Below are 21,743 nucleotides of genomic sequence, written 5' to 3' on the forward strand. Positions count from 1 at the left end.
TAGAGATGGCCGAGATCTGGAAGCAGTCCAAGTGCCCATCAATAGAAGAGTGGATAAAGACGCTGTACTGCCGTACATTTACACAATGGAATACTATGTGGCCATTAAAAAGAAAGAAATCTTACTTTTGTGCAACATGGATGGCCCTGGAGAGTATACACTGCAATAAAATCAGATAAAGGAAAAAGGACTCAATGGGAATAAATGATAACATCACAATTTTCAAATAACACGACTGTGCATGTAAAATATTGAAAAAAATTACCACCTATTGGCGGTGTGATTGCGGTGACTGAACAGAAACACACGCCACTGCTCCTGCCACCGTCTTACCAAACCAAGGGCCATCCTCAGAAAGCTGGGGAGAGGCTTCTTTCATGCGTTGCCACGGACACTCCCTGCTGATTTGGAAACAGGACTGAGGAAGCTCATGTTCCAAGGTGACCTAAAGGGGGGCATGGAGAGGACTGGAGCACCACGCTGACTGTTCCCATTGCTGCTGCTGGACTGAGGCCCAGGAGACGGGGTGTTGGTCACAGTCACACCGAGAAGCCTAGAATGTGCCATTGCCAGGCCTTCCTCCAGGGCTCCCATATATTTCTGAAACCTGTGAAAGAAGAATGACATTTTAAAAATGGGATAAAAGATTCAATTAAGTGTTCAATGAAATGTAACGATTAGGGATTCCCACTTTAATCATTTAAAAGTAATGCCCTCCAAATGGTCACTTATTCCATTTTTAAATTTCCCACCGAGAAAAGAACACTTTAATGTCACGATGCACAGTCACTGCTGTGTCATTATGACGCACGGCAGATGCAATGGGCAGATGGGCGCACACAGAAGGGCCAGCAAACTAATGCAAGAGGCCCTTCCTGCTTCCCAGCCAAGGGCTTGTTCTCTTTGAAAACGACCAGCAGTGACCATTCTCCTTGTGAGCTCTTCTATTTGTTCCAAAGCTTGTTTAGATATTTCACATCAATACTTCGTGTGATTAAAGAATTAAGTTGGTGTTTAATCTATTTGTAATGATTACCTCAAATGCAATGGGTAAAGCTCTTATCTTCCCTTTTCCTTTAACCGCTTCCTTAAACCTTGAACATTGGTTCACATCAAAGCAGTAGATTTGCATCTATCAATGTAACAATGTTGGTTTTATTACATACAAAGGCTGCGCAAAGTCGGCAAAGACAGTAAACTAATTTACCAGTTCAATCAATTCTATCTGCAGAATTCTTCAAATTGTATAATTCTATATACTGCATATTTTGAGAACATTTTATCAATTACATGTATACACAACTGCATTTACTATCATTTATCATCCTGCAATGACGAAGGAAACACGGTAGACACACCTAGAACAGAAATGACCACTTTGAGATTACCAGGTGACACTGAAGGCATGATAATTTACTAAAGCAATTATCAAATGTAATAAATGATGAAATGTTATTTCAACTATTTTGCGGGTATTTCAAATATAGTTTCATTCTATTTGACTTGACATGCCTCTCTCTGAGATATGGTTTTTGGACATGGTCTTGAACTCTATTAATAAAACTTTCAAGGACTTTGCTTCTATCTAAAAGATTCCAAGACTTTTCAGTTCCTTATATTGTCTCCTCTCCAGCTTATTCATATCTACTTTGGTCGGTGTATCTGTCAATAACGGCTTTTACTCTCACTTATAATGGGTGCTCCTCACATGGTGCTTGGAAATGAAGTGGCTCAGCTAGTGTAGGAGTAACTAGTATAATCAAGGGAAGAGCAGACAGCCTCTGAGAAGAGGAATGTGCAGTCAGGGCTGTGATCCGAGGAACAGCGGGTGTGAAGCAGACGATGGCATCAGCGGCTCCTGCCTTGGGTGATCAGCAAAGCCTCTCCCAGAAGGTGTCTACGCTGAGCCCCAAAGGATGAGCAGCTTAGAGCTCACAGGTGAAAAGGAGAAGAGCCGAGTGTGTGTTCAAGTCAGAGGTCCGTATTGGGAAAGGCCAATAGGCAAGGAAATATGAGAAATGTAGGCAACAGGAAGGAGTGTGTGTTGTGATTTCAGCTGAGCATAAGTGACAGCGAGGAGACATGCAGCTGGAGAAGCAGGCAGGGACCACACAGGAAGGTCAGGGAGGCAGCCCTGCCTGCAGTTTGGTCTCCTGAGCAATGGCAAGTCTTGATGCATTTCAGCTAAAGGGTATGAAGGGGGGCGGGACGGGGAACAAGGGGGTGACATGAAAGAGTTGAAGACTAGAGAGGAGGAGACCAGTTCAGAAACATTCAATAAGCCACGTAAGACACAAAGGTGGTTTGAATTTCCCTCTGACCTCCCACACCATCTAGGGACAGCCTGGGGAAACGTGACTGTGGAAGGCTGAAGGCCAGAAAAGAGGAGCAAGTGGAGGGTGCCCCTCAGGCCCCTGCTTTCAGAATGACAGGAAGAGAATTTACACAAAGGACAGACAGACAATGGCACTGAGAGAAGACTGAGGGCCTTTTAAATAAGAAAATAGACGAGGTTTAGTGCAGATTCTCTACCCTTTATTTTGCTGGTTCAGGGCTTATGTTGTTGTCAGAGTTTTTCTTGATATTCATCTTTGTTCTAAATTAGTGATATTGTGAGAGAGCTAAACTCTCAGAAGTGAGTATGTTATGTGCTTAATGAACTGATGTTTATTTCCTTGACAAACAAAACTTGATAAATGTGTTTTCTTTAAGAATACATAGAATATTTAAAAAAGAAATTGTAAGTTATAAATATGAATGTGCTCACTCACATTAAAAAAATTTGAGTCCTTTAAGAGGACTCTTTTTTATTATCAATATCTATTTTGTGTTTTTTTTTTGTTTGTTTGTTTTTTTTATTGCCTAAAGTATTACAAAGGGGCCTTCCCGCTGCAGTTTGACAATCTGTCTGAGGCAGCTCTGCCTCTGTATCTATTATTGTTCAAAAGTTTATAATGGTCAATATTGTCCATGAATGAGTGAGATCATGTGGTATTTTTCCTTTATTGACAGGCTTATTTCACTTAGCATAATGCTCTCCAGTTCCATCCATGACGTTGCAAATGGTAAGAGTTCCTTCCTTTTTAGAGCAGCATAGTATTCCATCGTGTAGATGTACCACAGTTTTCTAATCCATTCATCTACTGATGGGCACTTAGGCTGTTTCCAGATCTTAGCTATGGTGAATTGTGCTGCTATGAACATAGGGGTGCATATATCCTTTCTGATTGGTGTTTCTGGTTTCTTGGGATATATTCCTAGAAGTGGGAACACAGGGTCAAATGGGAGTTCCATTTTCATTTTTTTAAGGAAACTCCATACTGTCTTCCATAGTGGCTGCACCAGTCTGCATTCCCACCAGCAGTGCACAAGTGTTCCTTTTTCTCCACATCCTCTCCAGCACTTGTCGTTTGTTGATTTGTTGATGATAGCCAGTCTGACAGGTGTGAGATGGTACCTCATTGCTGTTTTGATTTGCATCTCTCGGATGATTAGTGACTTTGAGCATGTTTTCATATGTCTCTTGGCTTTCTGAATGTCCTCTTCTGAAAGGTGTCTATTTAGGTCCTTTGCCCATTTTTTGATTGGATTGTTTATCTTCCTTTTGTTAAGTTGTATGAGTTCCCTATAAATTTTGGAGATTAGGCCCCTATCAGATATGACATTGGCAAATATGTTTTCCCACACAGTGGGTTTTCTCGTTGTTTTGTTGATGGTTTCTTTTGCTGTGCAGAAGCTTTTTATTTTGATGTAGTCCCATTTGTTCATTTTTTCTTTAGTTTCAAGTGCCCTAGGAGCTGTATCAGTGAAGAAATTGCTTCGGCATATGTCTGAGATTTTGTTGCCTTTGGATTCTTCTAGAATTTTTATGGTTTCCCGTCGTACATTTACGTCCTGTATCCATTTTGAGTTTATTTTTGTGTATGGTGTAAGTTGGTGGTCTAGTTTCATTTTCTTGCATATATCTGTCCAATTTTCCCAACACCATTTATTGAAGAGACTATCCGGGCTCCATTGTATGTTCTTGCCTCCTTTGTCAAATATTAATTGAGCATATTGGTTCGGGCCGATTTCTGGGCTCTCTATTCTATTCCATTGATCTATATGCCTATTCTTGTGCCAGTACCAGGCAGTTTTGAGAACAGTGGCTTTGTAATACAACTTGATATCTGGTATTGAGATCCCACCTACTTTGTTCTTTTTCAGGATTGCTGCAGCTATTCGGGGTCTTTTTTTATTCCAGATGAATTTTTGGAAAGTTCGTTCTAGATCTCTGAAGTATGCCGTTGGTATTTTAATGGGAAGTGCGTTGAATTTATAGATTGCTTTGGGTAGTATGGACATTTTAATGATGTTGATTCTACCAATCCATGAACACGGTATGTTCTTCCATCTGTTTATGTCTTCCTCTATATCTTTTTTCAACGTCCTGTAGTTTTCTGTGCAGAGGTCTTTTACCTCTTTAGTTAAGTTTATTCCTAGGTAGCTTAATTTTTTTTGGTGCGATGGTAAACGGGATTGTTTTTGTAATCTCTCTTTCTGAAAGTTCACTATTGGTGTATAGAAATGCCTCAGATTTCTTGGGGTTAATTTTGTATCCTGCTACATTGCCAAATTCATGTATTACGTCTAGTAGCTTTTTGATGGAATCTCTAGGGTTTTGTATGTATAATATCATGTCGTCTGCAAATAAGGACAGTTTTACTTCCTCTTTTCCAATTCGGATGCCTTTTATTTCTTCTTCTTGCCGAATTGCAATGGCTAACACTTCCAGTACTATGCTAAACAGGAGTGGTGAGAGGGGGCATCCCTGTCTTGTTCCTGTTCTTAGGGGAAATGGTGTTAGTTTTTGTCCATTGAGTATGATGTTGGCTGTGGGCCTGTCATATATGGCTTTTATTATGTTGAGGTATGATCCTTCTACTCTGACCTTGCTGAGAGTTTTTATCAAAAATGGGTGTTGAATTTTGTCAAATGCTTTTTCTGCATCAATTGATATGACCATGTGGTTTTTTTCTTTCAACTTGTTTATGTGATGTATCACGTTTATTGATTTGCGGATATTGTACCATCCTTGCATCCCTGGGATAAATCCAACTTGGTCATGGTGTATGATCTTTCTGATGTACTGCTGGATCCGATTTGCTAAGATTTTGTTGAGGATTTTGGCATCTATGTTCATGAGGGATATTGGCCTGTAATTCTCTTTCATTGTGTTGTCTTTACCTGGTTTTGGTATTAGGGTGATGCTGGCTTCATAGAATGAGCTTGGAAGTGTTCCTTCCTCTTGAATTTTTGTAGTAGTCTGAGGAGGATAGGTTTTGGTTCTTCCTTGAATGTTTGGTAAAACTCCCCTGTGAAGCCGTCTGGTCCTCGGCTTTTGTTTGATGGAAGCTTTTTGATGACTGCTTCAATTTCTTCCATAGTTATTGGCCTGTTGAGATTTTTAGATTCTTCCTGATTGAGTTTTGGAATGTTGTATTTTTCTAGGAATTTGTCCATTTCCTCCAGGTTGTCCAGTTTGTTGGAGTAAAGCTGTCCATAGTATTTTTTAACAATCATTTGTATTTCTGTGGGGTCTGTTGTTATTTCGCCTCTATCGTTTCTGATTTTGTTTATTTGGGTCCTCTCTCTCTGCTTCTTGGTGAGTCTGGCTAGAGGTTTGTCAATCTTGTTTATCCTTTCAAAGAACCAGCTCTTGGTTTCATTGATTTTCTGTATTGTTTTTTTGGTCTCTATGTCATTTATTTCTGCTCTAATCTTTATTATCTCCTTCCTTCTGCTCACTCTGGGATTTTCTTGTTGCTCTCTTTCTAATTCTTTGAGTTGTAGAGTTAGATGATTTACTACCATTTTTTCTTGTTTTTTGAGATAGGCCTGTAGAGCTATAAACTTCCCTCTCAGGACTGCTTTCATTGCATCCCATAGGTTTTGGATTGTTGTGTTTTCATTGTCATTAGTTTCCAGGATGTTTTTAATTTCTTCTTTGATCCCATTGGTAACCCAATCAATATTTAATAGCATGCTATTCAGCTTCCAGGTGTTTGAGTATTTTGGGTTGTTTTTATTGTAGTTTATTTTTAATATTATGCCATCGTGGTCTGCGAAGACGCTTTTTATGATTTCAATCTTCTTGAATTTGTGGATACTTTGCTTGTGACCCAATATATGGTCTATTTTTGAAGATGTCCCATGAGCACCTGAGAAGAACGTATATTCCCTGGCTTTGGGGTGAAGTGTTCTGAAGATGTCTATTAAGTCCATCTGATCTAGTGAGTCATTTAGGATTGCTGTATCTTTGCTGATTGTTTGTTTAGAGGGCTTATCCAGTGCTGTCAGTGGTGTATTAAAGTCTCCTACTATGACTGTATTGTTGTCGATCTCTCCTTTGATATCTTCCAGGAGTTTTTTTATGAATTTGGGTGCTCCTGCATTGGGTGCATATATGTTTACCAGGGTTATATCTTCTTGTTGTATTGATCCCTTTAGTATTATGAAGTGGCCTTCCTTATCTCTTGTTATGGCCTTCACTTTGAGGTCTATTTTGTCCGATATAAGTATTGCTACCCCAGCTTTCTTTTCCTTTCCATTTGCCTGAAAGTTATTTTTCCATCCTTTCACTTTCAGTCTGTGTGAGTCCCTTCTAATGAGGTGGGTTTCTTGTAGACAGCAGATGTATGGGTCATGTTTTTTTATCCATTCAGCCACTCGATGTCTTTTGTTTGGAGCATTTAGTCCGTTTACGTTTAAAGTTATTATTGAAAGGTACTTGTTTGTAGCCATTTCTTTTTTTGTGTGGCTGTTTTCTTTCTGAGCTTTTTATTTCTTATTTTTATACCAGTCCCTTTAGCATTCCTTGCATTGCTGGCTTGGTGGTGACAAACTCCCTTACCCTTTTTTTGTCTGTGAAGCTTCTTATTTCCCCTTCAAGTTTGAATGATGGCCTTGCTGGATAGAGTATTCTTGGATTCAGTCCTTTGCTTTGCATCACTTTGTAAATTTAAGTCCATTCTTTTCTAGCCTGATGTGTTTCTGTTGAGAAATCATTTGACAATCTAATGGGAGATCCCTTGTATGTAACTTTCCGTCTCTCTCTTGCAGCCTGTAAGATTTTCTCTTTGTCCTGAACATTTGCCATGGTGATTATGATGTGTCTTGGTGTGGGTCTTTTCGGGTTCACCTTGTTTGGGACTCTCTGGGCTTGTGTGACTTTTTTCTTCCCCACCTCAGGAAAGTTTTCTGATATTATTTCTTTGAGTAGGTTTTCTAATCCTTGTTCGTCCTTCTGTTGTTCTGGTACTCCTATTATTCGTATGTTGTTTCGTTTCATGTTGTCCCAAAGCTCCCTTAGGCTCTCCCCCTGTCTTTTAATTTTTTTCTCCATTTGCAGTACATTTTGGATGTGTTTTGCTTCCTTGTCTTCTAATTCACTAATTCGGTCCTCCGCTTCTCCTAGTCTACTGTTGATACTTTCAATGGAGTTTTTCATTGCAGCTATATCACTCTTCATTTCTTCTTGGGTCTTACTTAAGTTGTTGATTTTTTCATCTGTTTCTTCCAGCTTCTTCCATATGTTATCGATTTTTTCATCTGTTTCTTCTTGCTTCTTACAGAGGTTGTCGATTTTTTCCTCCATCCGGTTTATGCACTCTAGGACCCTTATTCTGAATTCTTTATCTGTCATGTTGCATGCCTCTGTATTACTTAGCTTCTTTTCTGGAGAGTCCTCCTTCTCTTTCCTTTGGGGGTTTCTTTGTCTACCCATGTTTGATCTCACTGACATATCTAGACGTTGAGTCGTTCAGTGGTTGCTCCCTTGGTGGCAGTGACTCCTTGGTCTGTGGTTGCTCTTCGGGCGGTTGCGGTAGCAGCTGCTCTTCAGTTGGCAGCAGCTCCTCTGGTGGGTGCTGTTCACAGCTGTGGTGTCTCTTCTGGCTGGTGGGGCGAGGTTTCACGTACAGCTGCTGTTCCTCAGCAGAGGATGTGGTGCTCAGGAGGTTGCTGTTGCTTGCGTCTGCTGCGTTGATTTAAAGGCACAAAATACAACACAACAAGGCACCACATACCAGGCACTATACACAAATATATTCACGGTATTAATAACCCCAAATAAAGGTGACCACCTGAATTAAGAGAATTAGGGGATAAGGAAGAAGGAAGAGAAAAAGATAAAAGAGAAAAAAGAAAAGAAAAGTAGGGACCAAAAAAAGGAGTGCAAAAAAGAAATTGGGAAAAAGGAGGGGGGGAAATAAAAGCGAGAAAAGAAAAGAAAAAAAAAGAGCGAAAAGAGAGAATGAAGTGGAAGAGGGGAAGAGACTTTTTATATGAGGAGAATACTCCTATAGAACAGCCATTAATCCCAACAAATTCCAGCAACAGCTCCGTGGAGATGAATGCAAACTAGAACAGACAATGGCACTGAGAGAAGACTGAGGGCCTTTTAAATAAGAAAATAGACGAGGTTTAGTGCAGATTCTCTACCCTTTATTTTGCTGGTTCAGGGCTTATGTTGTTGTCAGAGTTTTTCTTGATATTCATCTTTGTTCTAAATTAGTGATATTGTGAGAGAGCTAAACTCTCAGAAGTGAGAATGTTATGTGCTTAATGAACTGATGTTTATTTCCTTGACAAACAAAACTTGATAAATGCGTTTTCTTTAAGAATACATAGAATATTTACAAAAGAAATTGTAAGTTATAAATATGAATGTGCTCACTCACATTAAAAAAATTTGAGTCCTTTAAGAGGACTCTTTTTTATTATCAATATCTATTTTGGATCATAAAAGAATACTTTCATTATAGGTGATTTAGAAAATGTGGGAATTTTTAAGGGGAAAGTCACTTGTATGCCATCACAAAGAGAGAAATCACAATGTTTTCTTAATTTCACTCAATTATTTTTATATTAGTAATAATGCATTCTCTCATTTAATCCTCATCATAACTTCATAAGCAGATGCTAATAATATTATGTCAATTTTACAGGAAAAAATAAAAACTTCGGTAGGTTAAATAATTTGTATAATGTCATGTCTTTAACTCACAACTAAATGGCGGAGTCAGTACTCAAACCTGGTTCATTTGACTCAGTTCTGTACTCTCAGCCTCTAATTCGTTTTATAAAGTTGAAATTATGATACCATGTATACTAGGTCATACTTACTAAACCATTTATATCATTAAAAATTTAAAAGCATTAATGTCTCATGTTGAACGATTTGATGTAAATCATTCAAAAACATTATTTTTACAAGATATGTAATATTTCATAATGTATCTAATCATTTCCTTTTGTTTGAACTTAATATTAGTGTAAATGAATCTTTTCCCATTTTTTGAGCATGTCTTTAATTATGTTTTAGACTAAATTGCTACAGATTAAAATGGTGAGAACTGAGAATGAAATATTTAAAGTTTTTGATAAAAACAAGCAAACTGTTTCCCAGAAAGTCTACAATTCATACTCTCTCCAGACATCTTTGAAAGTGCTTATTTCATCCCACACTCATTATTTATTATATTTATTTTTAAAAGTTGAAGCTGAAATTTTCTTCATTTTATATTGTATTTCTTTCATTCGCTAGTATATTGGTAAAAATCCTGCCCCCTTTCTTCCTACGGGGATACGGAAAAAAAAAATCATTCATTCATTTTCTCATCAACATTTCTTGATCATCTGTAGTGTGCATTCTCAGTTACCAGTAAGTGGAAAATGAAATTTGGGTGCTGCTGAGCTTAGTTACGTGAGAAAGGCAGATATTAAAAAGTAAACAAAATATAACTGTACAAATTACAACACGTGATAACAATAGAATAAAATTATATGCGAAATAAAAGCTCAGTGATTTATAAAATGAAGTAGTAACCAGTGACTTATCTTAAGTGGAGTTTTGTCCTTCTAAACAAAGTTCTGATCCATTAGAAGACCAAGTTCATTTTCTCCAGGGACAGTTTTCCTGTTGCTTTGAACACCATTTCTGAAACTCCTGCACCGAGACGGTAATCATTAGTGAAATTAATTTCCACTGAAAACACACGCAGGCAATAAAATCGCATCTAGATCTCTAAAACTCACAATTACAGATTTCAACTAAATTTCCTTTCCTTAAAGGCACGTTAAGAAAATCATTTATTTGATAAATTTTTAAAAAGAAGTTGTCATTTTGGAAGCTGACATTGTGGCTGCACAATAGCATAATGTACCTTCCTGCCACAAATGTGAAGTGACCCGCAGACCTTAGACACTGGGGCCATCACAGCAGAAGACAGCCAGCTGGCCAGCACCCCTGCCCCGTCGTCTGGTCCCGCCAGAGCTCTGCTTCCCGAAGGCCTGTGAGGCCAGTGAGGGGACAGCGTGAAGGAGAAGGACCGAGTGGAGAGAAGAAAAGCCTTCTCCTGGGAGTGCTCCCACCTCCTCACTCCCAGCTCATCTCTATCAGGCGTCGGCTCCCGTCCCCACCTCATCCCTCCACCCTTCACCCCAGGCTCCATGAGCTCAGACCCTCTGCCCCAGGCTGCGCCAAGGCAGGCGGACACCCATTCTGAAGGGCTTTAGCTCTCTCCTGTTTGAACCCTGAGAGACAACTTTCAGAGTCTTCAATTCTCCTCCTTTGAGTTCCGAGGCAGATATTATCTGTATTTCAAGACTCATTTGGAGATTAATGATTCCCTTGAGAGCCTAATGCAAGATTGTAATCTCTCTCAATCAGACTTACATGGGTTTTGTTGTACGAAGCAGAAACCACTGTGGGCATTAGAGGCTGAAAACAACATACTGGCCAGACAACTAGAGGTAGAAACGTCCACTAATAATAAAAATAATAACAACAACCTCAACAACACACTGACAATAGGGTCAACATGTATCTGTCCTTACAATGTGGCATGCAGTCCACTAAGAGATTTACATGTAGGAAGCATTCGGTCCTCACACAGTCCTAGGAAGGAGACGTCATTAAACCTACTGCTCAGATGGGGAGACTGAGTCACAGAGAGTAACCTGCTCGAGGGCGCACTGCATGGCATCAGGCAGCAGTGAGCTGAGAGGTGAGCCTCTGCAGGCCAAGGGCTGACCTCCCTCCACGGAGAACTGCCCGGAGGACACGCCTCGCTGCCTGGTAACAGCCTACAAAGCCGGGGCAGGAAATGTCAAGATTGGGACAATCTACTTTTATGAATCTAATGAAGACATTATAATGAAATCAATGTCCTAAGTTTTCATTCAACACATTTTTATGGGTATTTAATATGTATCAGTCAGTGATGTAGGAAAATTCCTACCCTAATGGGATTGAAACATAAATTGCTCCATTCAAATAACTGTATTACCCTATATGGAAAATAGAGAAATATTCACTAATAATAAACCACCTCAACATAGCTACTATTATAATTTTGAATATGTTTTCTAATCTTTCCCCCGTGAATACATTTGTTTTTACCTAACTTATTGATATACATACAATTTCCTTTAAAATATATTAGAAAAACAGAGCTGTTCATTTTTAAACACTATTTTATCTATCATTTATTAGATTGGTTATGGTGTTGTATTTTGTATGTTTTTTGAAACATTGTCTCAAGTCAAAACACTTGGAGAATGCTTTCTAAGGATTCTACATATACAGTAATTTTAAACTTTATATTCAATGGCTAGTACTCTCTTTTCTTAAAATTTAATTATAGTCCATTGCTTTTTTTAATATCCAATTACTGAATACAGAACAGATCAAAGCCCTATTCAAGAAAAGCAAATGCTGTTTGAGTAAGTGATTAACAAGTGATGGAATGATTAGATTACATTAACTATGTATGACATTATATTTATCACATCTTCTAGTGCAGGTATCATTATTGTTATATCATTCGTTACAACTTTAATTATTTCATTTTTGTACACATTTTTAAAATGTTGTCTAAACTTCCAGTTTTCTGTATTCTATTTGGTTTCCTTTGCACCGAGTTTCTGTCCACTTCATAGTACAAATAAAGAACAAATGAAACTAATCGAACCACACTTTATGCCCAACAAACCTATTAAAGACCCATACCAAATGCACACACTTTACCTGTTTTCCAACAAGTGTCATGAATGAACGCGTGTTCCAAAGCAGTTTGATCCCAGCTCTGGGATTTAAGTTTCTTCTGATTCGCATTTACTTGTGTGAGATCTTCATCAATGTTGATAGGTGATTGTTTGGGGCTATGACATGCTGTATATTTCTTGCTCCAATTTTTTTATGTTGTGCCCCCCCAAAAAAAAAAACAAAAAAAAAATGAAAGAGTAAGCAGTTAGTTTCATAAATTACCTCGCAAAAGCTTAATTTTATATTATAGCTAATCCATTACATGAAAATATTTTCAAAATCAGGAAAATGAAGACATCTTTGTAACAATTTATAGAATAGCTACGAATAGATTTAGGTTCTGGGATTAACTATGAGACACTATAAAAAGAGGCCTATCGAACTGAAACCAAAATGCAGGTTCAGCTGCCTGACCCAGTGACAGCCAGACTCCTGAGACAAGTACTGCTGCAAAAGGAAATAAGTTAATTCAGGTGCCATGAGTTGGGGAAATGGTGGACTTCTGTCTCAAAGACCATCCCCCTTCCTGCTCAAGGCTGGGGGTCTACAGGGAGAGAGGGGGGAGGGCTTTTTTCTATCCAGTTATCTTTCTAGCTTTTAGTGCCCTGGATCCCTCTCCATTCATCTTTCTAGTCATTCTCCATGCTCAGTGTAAGAATCTCCCCCTGCCATCTTGGCTAGTGGGGGACACTCCCCCATGCTCCCTGGCTGTACAGTCACAGAGCAACCACACCAAGTGCAGAGGTCAGCACAGCTTTCCTGAGCCATCACACTCATCTCAATCAACAGAAAGTCCGTCTTAGCCCGCCCAGCTTCCACATGGCAGGTGTGCAGGTGGTAGTGCAGATTCCTTCAGACCTTCTCTCCTCCCTGCCATTAAAGGATGTGGTTTCATTTCCATCTGCTCAGAGTCTTATTCATAAAAACGTAATCACCAGCACATCCTTGAACTATCCCTTTCACGCCCACGCCCCCCACCCACTTTATATGGTCATAAGACCTACCAGGTTTGATTGTTAAGAAAAGCAACACAGGGCTTTCTATAAAGATTATGGCTTAGAGTGAAGTGAATGCCCACTCACTTGTTCCACAGAATGAATAGTCCTCTAACCAACACTGCTCTGTGCAGACTTCATTGCACCCCTACCTGAAACCACGCACCACTCTCATAACCTTATGTCACTGGACCTTATGTAGATAGCACCCTGGTATCAAATATTTGGTAGTCATATCAGAAAACCACATATGAAATTGATCAAGCAGCAGAAACCATGAAGGACTCCGCCTACCACATGACAAGCCACCCCTTCAAAAAGGGAAGAAAGGGCTTTAGGTAAATCTGTGATTAATGTCATGACGTTTAAATTTGTGTGATTCCAAATGAGTCCGCTGTGATTGAAGAGTCAGGGTTCAGACTGAAGGCAATGCAGGCTGATGAACTGCAGGACGTTTCTGTAGTTTTTGCTGTGAAGTCACCTCACTGAAAGGCAGGAAACTACCTGTGGAACGACGAGAGAGAAGCAGAGGAGATTTCTTTACTTTGTGGCTGCAGGCTGGCTCTCAGCGATCATATAGCCAATACAGAACAAAAAAGCCCTGGCAGTGACTCCTTGGTCTGAGGACAGGAAACTGTCGTGGCAGAGCTCTGAAAGTGCCTTAGAGTCCCTGTGAACTCCCTGTGCTCATCACCTTTCCTCTTCTCCCATAACTGAGCAACCGGGATCCCACAGCAAGGAAGCAATGGCACAATAGGTAATGCAGGTTTCTGACAGGAACACCGCCATCGCGCATGCCCCCAGGATTCCTGCCCACACACTTGTTACTGACGTGGGGCCTGACTCTGGGCTCTGTTTCCTACTTTTGATAAAAGGATCAGACATTCAGAGGAGACGCCTGAGACACAGGTATCACCCATAGCTTCCTACTTGTGATGGGACTTGTGATAACATCTCTCCAGTATTGTTTCATTGCTTTGGTTAAAGAGCATGCTGCCTATATGAACAAAGACTCTGGTTTCATGCCTGTATAGAACCTGCAGTTCCTCCATTCTGTACAGACTTATGAAGGGGTTGTTTCTTAAATCAGATCTCCTCCGTGCGTGCTACTGCTCACATGCAAGGACTGAGAAGAAGATATGGGCCCGGCCAATGGCATGGCTCAGTAGGTGTCCCAGGAGGTAACAGTTCAATTCTCAGTCAGGGTACATGCCCAGGTTGGGGGGTCAATTCCTGGTGGGGGCGTGCAGGAGGCAGCCAATCAGTGGTTCTCTCTCATCATTGATGTTTCTACTTCTCTCTCCCTCTGCCTTCTTCTATGAAATCAATAAAAAATATATTTAAAAAAGAAAAAGCTCTGGGATGATACCGTCAATCTATTGCTTCAGCTGGGATGTTTATATTTTGTATTATCTCTGATCCCATCAAAACTTGATTCCAAAGCATGAAGCTTTCATTTATTCATTTGTTCATACAGGCATCAACCATTTCATGAAGTGCCTAGTGTGACATAGAAGATAAATCTGTTGCAAAAGGTTCAGAGATGAATGAACATCATCCATCATCAAAGACCTCATGTTCTAGGGAGAACCCAAGAGGTATCCACTGTGAATTATAATACAATCTGATAAGTATGAGGGCAGAGATGAGCATGGAGGATTCCAAGGACATAAAAGAGTTGCACCTAGTCCAGATGGGACAAGAGACAAAGGAGACTTTTGAATGACAAGATGCCTGAGAAAAGTCTTAAATGATGGGCAAGGATTATCAAGTTGCAGGTGGGGAAGGAAGTCGGGGCAGAGGTATCTAGAAGGAGAGAACAGCCTGAGCACAGAATGGCTATTTGGAAACACAGCAGGAAGTTCTATGTCAGTGGTTCTCAACCTTGGCTGCACATCAGAATCACCTGGGAATCTTTTTAAAATTTTGATTTCTGGGCCTCATCCTCCGGAAATTCTGTTTCTTTGTGATGGGGTGGGGCCACAACATGAGTAACAAAGAAACAGGATTTCCGGAGGATGAGGCCCAGAAACCAGGATTTTACAAAGATTCCCAGGTGATTCTAAATGTGCAGCCAAGGTTGAGAACCACTGTTCTATGTGCTGATACAGAAGATACAAGGCAGGGAGGGCAGAGGAGTGGGTAGGCGAGCAGATTGGCTACTGAAGGGATTTCAGTTGCAGGTAGTTCTCACCTGGGCTCATTTGTCCCTCACCCTCAAAGGCCGCCTGCCCCAAGCACACAGACCCCTGCGGGGTGGCCCTCTGACTTGATGTAGGACCAGCAGGTTAAGTTTCACTGGAAGGGGCGAAGCCTCTTCCCAGTGAAGCAAAGTCCATGGCTACACACAGTTTGCGGAGAAGGTGTCCTAATTGGTTGAGGTTTGTGATAGAACTGGTTGGTGGCTCTTAGCAATCCCTGGGCAGATGCCCAAACTGCAAAGCTGGCATTTGCCCTGCCCGAGCACAGGCACCGTTGCTCTGAGCAGGAGCCTCCACACACAGTCCTGGCTCCTCCAAAGGGAGAGGGGCACCCGACCTTGGGGGATGGAGGCAGGTGTTTGACTGAGAGCACACATTTCTCTGTGGAGATGCCTGGTGCTCTCCCCCATAGCACTGCTGTGTGGGTCAGGGGTGCCCAAGGCTCAGTATGAATGGGGCCCCATAAGCTTATCCAGCCTCTGCAGGTGTGCTGTCCCCATCACTGGATAGCTGGGCTGCAAGGGATCTGATGGCAGGTGGTGACACGGTGGCCTCCCATCACAGGTGAGACACCTCCCTGTGAAGGCACCACCTGTGTGCTGGCCAGGTGGGCCCCAGTTGTTCTGATGGGAAGTGGGAGTAACAGGTCCTCCCATCAGAGGAGGGAGGTTGGGCCCTCCCATCGCATCACCTGCATTCTGCACAGGTGGTTCCCGGGGCTTGGAAAGAAAGTGCAACTACAAGGGGGACTTGCACGGATCATGGAGGCCATGCGGCCAGGATAGCCTGGGTGGCCTGAGGAAAGGTGGACACACACATGCCTCGGACGTACCTTCATTCTCCATGGTGGTGGCTGTTGCGAGTGCAGGAGATTCCCTGTCCAGGCGGCCACAGTGCACTGATGGCAAGTGAACACTAGTGCCTCCGTCAGGGGCCTGGTGCCCTCCCTGTCACCACACCGCCTGTGTAATGACAGGAGGGCTCCAGGGGGTGGGATTTCAGGTGGACCCAGCAGCGTATCCACGCACTGGGGTGATGCCTGCTCCTCCTCCTCAGCGGCCAGGCTGTGGCCAGGTGGGTCCCTGGTCTTATGGCCAAAGGGAGACGCAGCAGCAGGGCTGTGTGCCTTCCTCAGTCCACCTCTAACGCGGATGCTCCGGCTACTGTGGCTGAGTGCGGCCTGGGGTGGACATACTGACCCGAGAGCTGGCACCATCCATGGGAGCCGCAGGACCATAACCACAGGTCGGCCTGCCGAGGAACCGGCAAACTGAGCTGCTGCTCCCGGTGTCTAGCATCTCGGTGGCAATGCCAACGCCATAGTGTGAAGTTGGGCGCTAACAGGAGCACTGGGGGAAGAGGGTCCCTTCTGGGACCTGGAGGAGTCCCTCAGGTGGGCTGAGGGATGGGTGGGGCCAATGGGATGGTCTGAGGAGGGCAGCGGTCCTTCAGGGCTTGTCTTTCGGTGGGGGGCCTGGAGGGTCCCTTTGCAGATCACGGCATTGGTAAATTGTCCGGATCCTCACAGTGGACTCAGGGTAAGTGCGAGCATAGGAAGGGGGAGTGGTGTCCATTTCACTGTCCACATTATGCAAGGGCGGCTGAGAGGTGAGACCATGAGGTGCCCCGGCTGTGGTGGGAGCAGCGCCCTGGCCAGGGTGAGTGGCCAGGGGCAGGGTGTTTGCCATGGCTGAGCCAGGAGGGGAGGGAGAAGGGGCAGACTGAGTGGCACTGCAGCCCGCCCTGGCCTCTGGGTCAGCGCCCAGGATGCAGGCACCTGCAAGGCAGGGCAGCTTAGGAGGCGGGGGCAGCTGCCCTCGATCCCACCGCAGTGGGGGCAGCGGGAGCTGGAGGGGCAGGGCCATGGTTCTCTTGCGGGACTTCCTGGGGGCAGAGGCGGGTGGAGGATGGCTGCTGGATGGCTTTGGAGCCTCCACCTCCTCACACAAAGGTGGTGACACTGGGACGCTGGGCGGGGGGTCTCCCCGCAGCACTCCCTCTGCGGGGCTCTGTGGCTGCAGGAAGCCAAGGGGGCTTGGGTTTGGCTGCAGAGCAGGCAGGGCACCTCCCTCAGGGCTGCGTGAGCCTGCGCCCACCCTGCCTTTGGAGGAGCAGCTCCTGGGAGACAGCGGGGTGCTCCCACTCACGCTGCCCTGTGGGTGCTGGGCATGGAGGCCCAGTGGCCCAGGACCGCTCTTGCCGGCCGGGAGGACCCCGGTGGGCTCTGGGGCCCTCCATGTCAGTGGGGGGCCCCCAGGGCGATAGGGGCTGTCCTGGTCACGCTGCCCCTTGTTCTGTACCTGATGGTCTTGGTTCTCTGGCCTCCCTTTTGGGGACCTTTCTTGGACCTTCACCTCCATGTCCTTCGGAGGAGGATGTGGGATGGTCCTGGCTGGTTTGGGCTTCATAACCTGGACTTCCGGCCCGGGGAGATCAAGTCTGCCCGAGGGAGGAGGGATGTAGACCGTCCGGGGATAACGGAAACACAGACGGGGCTTCTCTGGGGGGTCCTCCCACCCCACTGAGGGGCGGAGCCTCAGAGGGAAGCCACCGGTCTCAGGGAGAGGACACGGCCTTCCCACCGCTGTGAGACAGCCAGCTGCTGCTGGTGCAGGGCCCCGGGGTAAGAGCCCGAACCCAGGGCCCAGGGCAGGTGCAGGACCCCGGGGGAGGACCCTCTGACCAAGGCCCAGGGCAGGTGAAGGACCCCGGGGGAGGACCCTGTGACCAAGGCCCAGGGCAGGTGCAGGACCCCGGGGGAGGACCCTGTGACCAGGGCCCAGGGCAGGTGCAGGACCCCAGGGGAGGACCCGGTGACCAGGGCCCAGGGCAGGTGCAGGACCCCCGGGGAGGACCCTGTGACCAAGGCCCAGGACAGGTGCAGGACCCGGGGGGAGGACCCTGTGACCAGGGCCCAGGGCAGGTGGAGGACCCCGGGGGAGGACCCGGTGACCAGGGCCCAGGGTAGGTGCAGGACCCCAGGGGAGGACCCGGTGACCAGGGCCCAGGGCAGGTGCAGGACCCCATGGGAGGACCCGGTAACCAGAGCCCAGGGCAGGTGCAGGACCCCGGGGGAGGACCCGGTGACCAGGGCCCAGGGCAGGTGCAGGACCCCGGGGGAGGACCCGGTGACCAGGGCCCAGGGCAGGTGCAGGACCCCAGGGGAGGACCCGGTAACCAGGGCCCAGGGCAGGTGCCGGACCCCGGGGGAGGACCCGGTGCCCAGGGCCTAGGGCAGGTGCAGGAGCGGCGGGGTGGCCGCGGCCAGGCGGGGCATCCCCCCTGCGCACCCCGAAAGCCACCGGGCGGCCGCCACCAGGCAAGGCCCGGTGGAGGAGGCCGCGGATTAAAGCAAGAAACCTGGAAAGCAAATTGCCCATCGAGAGCAAGTTGTGCGCCAAGCGAGCCGAGGTCAGAGTGGAGACCGGGAGCGCTGCTCCTTCGCTTCCTCCTCCGCTGGGGCTCTTGCATGCACTGAGCCAACGTGGGCCAGGAGCTCTGATGTCTCCATGGAAACGTCAACGGAGACTGGACACTGTGCACGTGCCAGGCCAGCGCGGGAGCAGAGGTCAAAGGGCAGGGGGCGGGGCCTCAGCACTGGCCACGCCCTTCCTGACCCTCCAGCACCTGGGCCTCCAGCTGGGGGGCAGGTGCTGGGCACCCGCTGGCCCTGCACCAGGAGCCTGTTCCAGACCTGGTCCCCGCGCCACACCTGCCCTGCCTGCCTCGGGCTCTGCGGGCGCTTAGGCGCCTTCCCCAGGGCCCAGGAGGCCCCAGCCTGTCACAGCCAGTGCGGGAGCCCCCAGATCCTGCGGGCATGTGGCCCCTCCTCCGGGCTCCCCAGCTTCTCTGTGCGGCCAGTCCCGGAGTCAGGGCCTCCCTCCATGGCTGCCATGGCCGCCCGCCTCCTGGTCCAGCTGAGAAGGTTCCTGAGGAGTGGACCCGAGCCCTGACCTGACTGGGGCCGCACCCCCACATCCAGATCAGAGCCCGCAGCTAGCAAGGATTGCACCCTAATACGCTGCCTTGTGAGTGAGCAAACAGGGAGTCCTTTCCCAGGAGCCTTCTTGGGAGGGAGTCCCTGACCTTGTGGGGCAATGGAGGGGACGCAGGGAAGCGTCTCCCAGGCCTTCCGTGTCCTTTGAAGCCAACACAGCGGTCAGAACCTTTGAAGTGCCCAGCGGACACCATCACATGCACCTCCTGACTTGTCCTTGCATTTCACCCTTTGCATGGACTGGCTCATGAAAGAAACAGTTGGGCCCAGAGGTGTGGCTCAGTGGATTAGAGCATCATCCCATGCACCTGAAGTCACTTTCAAGTTTCTCTCTCTCTCCCTCCTTCCCGCCCTTGGCCTCTCTCAGAAAACAGTGGGAAGAAATAGCCTCAGGAGAGGATAAAAAAAAAATTTGCCGTGGTCTTTGGTTTGGGGGCTTCAAATCGTCCCAAGCATATGGACTTCTTTGATCTAGTCCTGCAATGAATTTGGGGACATGTATAACATTAATTTATTAATTAATCAGCTTGAATATTAGGGATTGAAACGGCATGTTTTAAAGTGGTATTTGAGAGCATTATTTACTCTTTAGCCACAAAAAATATACAGCAGAAGACAGCAGTGACGAATAGTTTCATTTAAGGTCACGTTAAGTCTCCAATTAAATTGCCCCCCTCTAACCGATTTTGGCTCGGTGGATAGAGTGTCGGTCTGCGGACTGAAGGGTCCCAGGGTCGATTCTGGTCACGGTTACGGTGCTGGTTCTGGGCTCCATCCCCAGTGTGTGGCATGCAGGAGGCAGCCGATCCATGATTCTCTCTCATCATTGATATTTCTATTTCTCTCTTGTTCTCCCTTCCTCTCTGAAACCAATAAAAATATATTTTTTAAAAAATTGCCCCAAAGTGAGGACATTTAATTATGTTTGTACCAATGACACTCAGTAGTATTACGTCCTGTCTGATAAATACTAGACATTGATTCAAAAATAAACTGTATTTAACCATCTTCTTTTCTAAAGTACAAATGGCTAAATGAAAATGTAAGTACTATGGTTCTTTTTTCGTCATGTACTTTTATCAGTTCTATTTGATTAAAACCCTTCCAAACCATTTGCCACTGCATGGTGGGCCTTTTAGTACTAACCAGTGTCCGTACGTTCTCCCTCCAGCCGCCTTCCTGCTGTCACACTGAACTCTCTGAGGCCCCTGAAGAGGGCAGACCACATCTCCCAGACTGCACTGGGTTCAAATACCGGCTCCTTCCTGCCCATGGCATATCCTTCCCCGCTGTCTTCACTCATTGGTCTCCTCATTCTTTAAGACTCAAGTAGATCATCGCACCCACTGGAGACCTGCTCTGACTCCACCTCCGTCCTCCCCAAGTCTGGCTCTGGGCGGGGCACAGGATGGTGCCCTGTGGAGGCTCTGTGCCCCTAGAGAACCAGGTAAATGTTGGGCATCTGCAGTCTGTGATGTGCCCAGGTGTGCCTATATTCTGTGCTTCCCAAATTCCTAGCAGTTGGCATAGGATGACAGCTGCCTGCTTACTCACTTGTCTCCACCACCTGACTCTGAGCTCCATGAAGGAAGTAACTAAGTCTCACCTCTTTGCCTCTGCTGCTGAGCTAAAGTGCAGCTCTCATTCACCAGACATTTACCAAATGACTAAAAGAATCCGTTTCCATAGAAGGCGAATAGGGCAGGTTCCGCTTAGTGGCTGTCCGTGGCACCATGCAATCAGTGTCTGCCCTTAGGTCCTTCTGATTCAATGTGGGACATTGTTGTTCCCACAGCTAAGGGATGAAGTCCAAAAGTAATCATCACAAAAGCAGGAATAGCTGCCAAGTCCTGTGTGAGCCAGTGTGTCCAACCACGCATTGGCCTTATTTTCCTCATGTTACAGTTTGGAAAGGGATATTAAGTGGTTTGCCCAAGTTCGCAGACCTATAAAAGGACTGAGCCGGTATTTGAACCCAGGTCTCCTCAACTGATTTTAAAGGCTTCCAAAGCTCTCTCCACGATGCTTTATATGTATAAGGGAACATCATTCCCACCTATATAATTTTATAAAAACAGATGACCTTAATGACATGAAACTTTTCAAAAATGGTATTGCCTTTTCCCACAGACGGGAACAACTGAATTCCTGCATGTGCCAGTGTGAGCATTGGCATTCAACAGCACTTATTACCATTGCCCCGTGCGTATTCCCGTGATGGGAATTTTCTTTATAGACACACAATCTCCTTTCTACTTTCTTGAAGTGAATTTGAGAATAAGAATTGTGGCTTGCATTTATGTTCAATATTTATTTTTTATTAAATCTAATCTGAAAGCAAGTTTTATTCAAGAAAAGAGAAAAGCACACAGAAGAAAATAAAAATCTTCTGTAATGTCACCAACCAGAGATGTAACTGCTGGGAGGACCTTCCTCTTAAATTGAAAATATACTCTTATTCC

This window comes from Myotis daubentonii, chromosome 11 (assembly GCF_963259705.1).
Source record: "Myotis daubentonii chromosome 11, mMyoDau2.1, whole genome shotgun sequence".
Lineage (NCBI taxonomy): Eukaryota > Metazoa > Chordata > Mammalia > Chiroptera > Vespertilionidae > Myotis > Myotis daubentonii.